This window comes from Nicotiana tabacum, chromosome 8 (assembly GCF_000715075.1).
Source record: "Nicotiana tabacum cultivar K326 chromosome 8, ASM71507v2, whole genome shotgun sequence".
In the NCBI taxonomy this organism is placed as follows: Eukaryota; Viridiplantae; Streptophyta; class Magnoliopsida; order Solanales; family Solanaceae; genus Nicotiana; species Nicotiana tabacum.
In genome coordinates this window covers 118,192,131-118,198,930 of record NC_134087.1, presented here as the reverse complement: position 1 = coordinate 118,198,930, position 6,800 = coordinate 118,192,131, and positions in this window count along the sequence as shown.

Here is a 6,800-nt window from a genome sequence, read left to right as displayed (position 1 = left end):
AAGAGATCCCTGGCATTTATTGAGGGTGCTAAGAGATCATCGGGATACTGAGAGATCCCCGGTTATTTCCTTGTGATTGTTTTTGCCTCTGTTTCAGTTATTGAATTCCTGGTTTTCCTGTATTAAATTCTTATCGTTAGTTTTCAACTGTATTGCTTATCTTATACTGTCATGTCTTATATTCTTTATTTTATCTCAGTAGGGCCCTGACCTTCCTCATCACTACCCGACCGAGGTTAGGCTTGGCACCTACTGAGTACCGTTGTGGTGTACACATGCCCCTTCTGCGCATGTTTTTCATGTGCAGATCCAGGTACTGTGACTCAGTCCTATCACCCTCGAGGCGACTGTTCCAGCGACTTCGAGGTATATCTGTCGCGTCCGCAGACCGAGGAGTCCCTTTCTATTCTAGCTTTTAAACATTTACCCTTCTGTATTTATTTTCCTTTCTAGATATTCTGAAGTTAGAGCACTGTGTAGTGATCCTTAGCTTGTGATTCATGGATTTCCGGGTCGTGGAAGTATGTATTGGTTTGAGAGTTAAATATTGTGCATGCCGAGCGGCACTTTTAAACACTGTTTGTCACTTTTCATTCTGTTTTAATTTATTTTTATTTCGCACTTTGGTTATCTTCCGCAATTTAGTCTTACCTAGTCGTAGAGGACTAGGTTCCGTCACGATGGTTTACGGAGGGCAAACCGGGGTCGTGACAAGTTGGTATCAAAGCCCTAGGTTCATAGGAGTCATGGATCACAAGCTAGTTTATTAGAGTCTCGCTAATCGGTACGGAGACGTTTGTACTTATCTACGAGAGGCTATGTAACTGTTATAAAAATTCCACTTTATTTGATTTCCTTGTCGTGCGATATTTTGACATCACAATTCTAAACTTCTGTCTTCTATTCTATCATAGATGGTAAGGACACATGCTACCCGAGATGATCAGGCACCCGCGCCCCCCACTGCAGCCGTCAGAGGCTGGGCCTGGGGTAGAGGCCAAGGACGCGCACGTGGTCCAGCCAGAGCACCTGCGCGAGCTGTTGCCGAGGTACCACTAGCAGTTCCAGCCGGAGTCCAAGCACTTGACAAGCCTACTGCTAATACTACTCCAACTCTTCAGGAGACTTTGGCATAGTTCATGAACATGTACACCACTCTGGCTCAGGCAGGGTTGCTTCCCCTTACTGTAGCTACATCTCAGGTCGGGGGAGGAGCACAAACTCCCACCGTCCACACTCCTGAGCAGTGAGTGCATGTTGAGCAGGTCCCTAAGATTATTCTTGTACCGCCTGCAGTGCCAGATCAGCCCGAGGGCAGGGCAGCGGCTTCCAAGGAGGAGTAGCTGAGGCTTGAGAGGTTCAAGAGGTACAAGCCTCCTGTATTCAGCGGTCTAGCATCGGAGGATGCTCTGGGATTTCTAGATGAGAGTTACAGCATTCTCCATACCATGGGTATATCAAAATCGAGCGGGGTCTCCTTCACTACCTTCTAGCTTCGAGGAGCCGCCTATGACTGGTGGCGCACTATGAGTTAGACAGTCCGGATGAGGCTGCTTCACTGACTTGGACTCAGTTTTTAGATCTGTTCCTGAAAGAGTATGTTCCTCAGAGCCTCATGGACGCATGGCGCGCAGAGTTTGAGCATTTGTGCCAGGGTGCTATGACTAACTCAGAGTATGCTGTTTGTTACACTAGTTTGACTAGGCATGCACCAGCCTTGGTTTCTACTGTTCGCGAGAGGGTTCGCCGGTTTATTGAGGGCCTTATTCTCAACATCAGGTCTAGCATGGATCATGAGTTAGAGATGAATATTTCTTATCAGCAGGTGGTGAGCATTGCTAGGAGGATTGAGGGTATGCATGCTAGGGAGAGAGAGGAGAGGGAGGCCAAGAGGTCTCGAGAGTCAGACCATTTCTCTAGTGCCCGTGCCCCAGCTGCAGGTCGTCATGGTAGGGGTTATATGAGTCGCCCTATTCATTCAGCTCTTCCAGCAGCCAATGGTATTCCAGCTCCTCCTAGACCTCAGGAGCCTTATTATGCACCACCGATATCTAGTGCACCTCCTGTGCGGGGTGCTTTCAAAGGTCAGTCTAGTAGACCTGGATCGAGCCAGTCACAACCATCACGTCCTCCTAGAGATTGTTTTGAGTGTGGTGACACATACCATGTGATGAGGGATTTCCCTAGACTTGGGAGGAGTGCACCTCCACAGACTTCTCAGCCACAGCGTGCCCCGCAGAGTTCTCAGGCTATGGTTACAGCTCTAGTTGCTACCCTACCTGCTCAGCCGGCCAGAGGTGGAGGTCGGGGAGGCAGAGTTCGCCCTAGAGGGGGAGGCTAGGCCTGATACTATGCCCTTCCTGCCTATACCGAGGTTGTTGCCTCTGATTCTATCATCACAGGTATTATACTGGTTTGTCACAGAGATGCATCAGTTCTATTTGATCCATGCTCCACTTATTCTTATGTGTCTTCTTATTTTGCCCCGCATTTGGGTGTATCTCAGGATTCTTTGAGTTCCCCTATTTATGTTTCTACTCCTATGGGAGATTCTCTTATTGTGGACCACGTTTATCGATCGTGTTTGGTTGCTCTTAGTAGTTTTGAGACTAGAGCCGATTTATTGTTACTCAGCATGGTTGACTTTGATATTATCTTGGGCATGGACTGGTTATTACCCCATTATGCTATTCTTGATTGTCACGCCAAAACCGTGACACTGGCTATGCCAGGTGTACCACGTGTTGAGTGGAAAGGTACTTTAGATCACACTCCTGGTAGAGTTATTTCTTTTCTTAAAGCTCAGCGTATGGTTGAGAAGGGGTGTGACGCGTATTTAGCTTATGTGAGAGATGTCAGTATTGATACCCCTTCAATTGATTTAGTCCCAATAGTACGGGATTTTCCCGATGTGTTTCCAGCTGATCTTCTAAGCATGCCGCCTGATAGAGATATTGATTTTGGCATTGATCTGTTGCTGGGCACTCAGCCCATTTCTATTCCTTCGTATCGTATGGCTCCTCTTGAGTTGAAGGATCAGTTACAAGAATTGCTTTACAAGGGTTTTATTCGGCCCAGTGTATCACCTTGGGGTGCTCCTGTCTTGTTTGTGAAGAAAAAGGATGGTTCGATGTGTCTGTGTATTGATTATCGCTAGTTAAACAAGGTTACAGTGAAGAACTGTTATCCTTTGCCTCGTATTGATGATCTGTTTGACCAACTTCAAGGCGCACGGGTGTTTTCTAAGATTGATTTGCACTCAGGTTACCATCAGTTGAAGATTCGGGAGCCAGATATCCCGAAGACTACTTTCAGGACTCGATATGGTCATTACGAATTCCTTGTTATGTCATTTGGGCTGACCAATGCCCCAGCAGCCTGTATGCATTTGATGCACAGTGTGTTCCGACCGTATCTTGACTTGTTCGTCATTGTCTTTATTGATGATATTCTGGTGTATTCCCCGAGTCGGGAAGATCATGAGCAACACCTAAGGACTGTGCTTCAGACTTTGAGAGAGAAGAAGTTATATGCTAAGTTCTCGAAATGTGAGTTTTGGTTAGATTCAGTGGCTTCCTAGGCCACATGGTATCGAGTGAGGGCATTCAGGTGGATCCGAAGAAAATAGAGGTCGTGCTGAGTTGGCCCAGACCATCCTCGGCTACGGAGATCCATAGTTTTCTTGACTCGGTGGGTTACTACCGTCGTTTTATGTAGGGTTTTCATCGATTGCAGCCCCCATGACCAGGTTAACCCAAAAGGGTGCTCCGTTCCAGTGGACAGAGGAGTGTGAGGCGAGCTTTCAGAAGCTCAAGACAACTTTTACCACAGCCCCAATTTTGATACTGCCTACAGGTTCGGGGTCTTATATGGTCTATTGTGATGCCTCGAGGATTGGCCTCGGAATGGTGTTGATGCAGGATGGTAGGGTAATTGCCTACGCATCCAGAAAATTGAAGATACATGAGAAGAACTACCCTAATCATGAACTTGAGTTAGCTGCCATTATTCACGCCTTGAAGATTTGGCGTCATTATATATACGGGGTTCCCTATGAGATTTATACAAAAGGATCTAAATTTGCGCCAGAGGAGGTGGTTAGAGTTGCTGAAGGACTATGACATCACTATTACGTATCACCCGGGCAAGGCCAATGTGGTGGCAGATGCTTTGAGTTGCTGGGCAGAGAGTTTGGGGAGTTTGGCTTATTTACCAGCATCGGAGAGGCCTATGGCGATAGATGTTCAGGCCTTAGCCAGCCAGTTTGTGAGATTGGATCTTTCGGAGCCTAGTCGGGTTCTAGTTGCGTGGTTTCTCGGTCTTCCTTATTTGATTATCAGGGAGCGTCAATATGATGACCCTCATTTGCTTGTCCTCATGGACAAGGTTCAACACGGTAATGCTAGGATATGACTATTGGTGATAATGGGGTGTTGAGGATGCAGGGTCGGATTTGTGTACCCAATGTCGATGGGCTTCAAGAGTTGATTCTAGAGGAGGCCCATAGTTTGCGGTATTCCATCCATCCAGGTATCGCGAAGATGTATCAGGATTTGAGGTAGCACTATTGGTGGAGGTAGATGAAGAATGATATAGTTGGATTTGTAGCTCGGTGCCTTAACTGTCAGCAGGTGAAGTATGAGCACCAGAGACCAGGTGGGTTACTTCAACAGATAGAGATTCCAGAGTGGAAGTGGGAGTAGATCACCATGGACTTTGTAGTTGGGCTCCCACGGACTTTGAGAAAGTTCGATGCTATTTGGGTGATTGTGGATCGGCTCACCAAGACCACTCACTTTATTCTTGTGTGTACTACTTATTCCTCGGAGCAGTTGGCGGAGATCTATATTCGGGAGATTGTTTGTCTGCATGGTATTCCAATGTCCATCATTTTAGATAGAGGTACTCAGTTCACATCACAGTTCTGGAGGGTCGTTCAGCATGAGTTGGGTACTCGAATAGAGTTGAGTACAGCATTTCACCCTCAGACGAACGGACAGTTCGAGCGCACTATTTAGATTTGAGGATATGCTTCGTACGTGTATGATTGAGTTTAGAGGGTCTTGGGATCAGTTCTTGCCATTAGCGGAGTTTGCTTATAACAACAGCTATCAGTCCAGTATTTAGATGGCACCGTATGAGGCTTTATATGGGAGACGGTGTAGATCCCCGGTGGGTTGGTTTGATCCGGGTGAGGCTAGATTATTGGGCACAGACTTGGTTCAGGATGCTTTGGAGAAGGTTAAGGTGATTCAGGATAGACTCCGTACAGCCCAATCCAGACAGAAGAGTTACGCGGACCGGAAGGTTCGTGATGTTTCCTCTATGGTTGGAGAGCGGGTTTTGCTTCAGTTTTTGCCTATGAAGGGCGTTATGAGATTTAAAAAGAAAGGGGAGTTGAGTCCGAGGTTTATTGGTCCTTTTGAGATATTGAGGCGTGTTGGGGAGGTTGCTTATGAGCTTGTTTTACCTCCTAGCGTGGCAATAGTTCATCCGGTATTTTATAGTTTGATGCTCCGGAGGTATCATGGTAACCCGTCGCACGTGTTAGATTTCAATTCAATCCAGTTGGACAAGGATCTATCCTATGTTGAGGTGCTAGTGGCAATATTGGATAGGCAGGTTAGAAAGTTGAGGTCAAAGAACATTACATCCGTGAAGGTTCAGTAGTGGGGTCAGCCGGTCAAGGAGGCGACCTGGGAGACCGAGCAAGATATGCGCAGCCGTTACCCTCATCTTTTCACTACTTCAGGTATGTCTTTATGCTCGTTCGAGGACGAACGAATGTTTAAGTGTAGGAGGATGTGACGACCCGGCCGGTCATCTTAAGAATTAACGCCCGATCCCCTATTAACAGCTTTTCCCAAGTTTATTTCAGCTATTTTGATTTGCCGGGATGTTTGGTTTCGAGTTTCGGAGAGTTTTGGGACACTTAGTCCCTAAATGAGAGCTTAAGTGTTGGAAAGTTGACCGTAGTCGAACAGTATGAAGATGGCCTCTGAATGGAAATTCGATGGTTCTGTTATCTCTGTTGGGTGATTTCAGGCTTAGGGGCGTGTTCGGATTGTGTTTTGGAGGTTCGTAGCTAATTTAGGCTTGAAATGCCGAAAGTTGAATTTTTGAAGTTTCCGGTTCGATAGTGAGATTTTGATCCGAGGGTCGGAATGGAATTCCGAAAGTTGGAGTAGTTATGTAGTTTTTAATGTGATGTGTGTGCAAAAATTTAGGTCATTCGGATGAGGTTTAATAGACTTTTTGATCGAAAGCATATTTTTAGAGCTTTTGGAATTCTTAGGCTCGAATCCGATGAAAAATAGGTGTTTTGATGTTGTTTTGAGTGTTCTGAAGATTGGAATAAGTTTGCATGATGTTTAAGGATTGGTTGGCAGGGATGGTTGAGGTCCCGGGGGCCTCGGGTGTGTTTCGGATGCTCAACGAACCATTTTTGGACTTGGAAAGATTGCAGATTTTTTGTTGTTGTGTTGCAGAGGAAACATTCATCGCGTTCGCGAGAGGGTCTCACGTTCGCGTAGAGCATCTGGGTGAAGCAGCTGAATCATGCTTCACGTTCGCGATGAGGTCCTGTGTTCGCGAAGGTATGGACCCGTTGGTCTTCGCGTTCACGACATGGTCCTCGCGTTCGCGTAGGGTCTACCAGTGTGAGGTATGCGTTCGCGAGTGGACCTCGCGTTCGCGAAAGAGAAAGTTGGCCAGTAGATTTCTTTGTGCATCGTGTTCGCGATAATAGTCTCGCGTTCGCGAAGAAGAACGCATCTGGGCAGAATATAAAATTTCAAAGT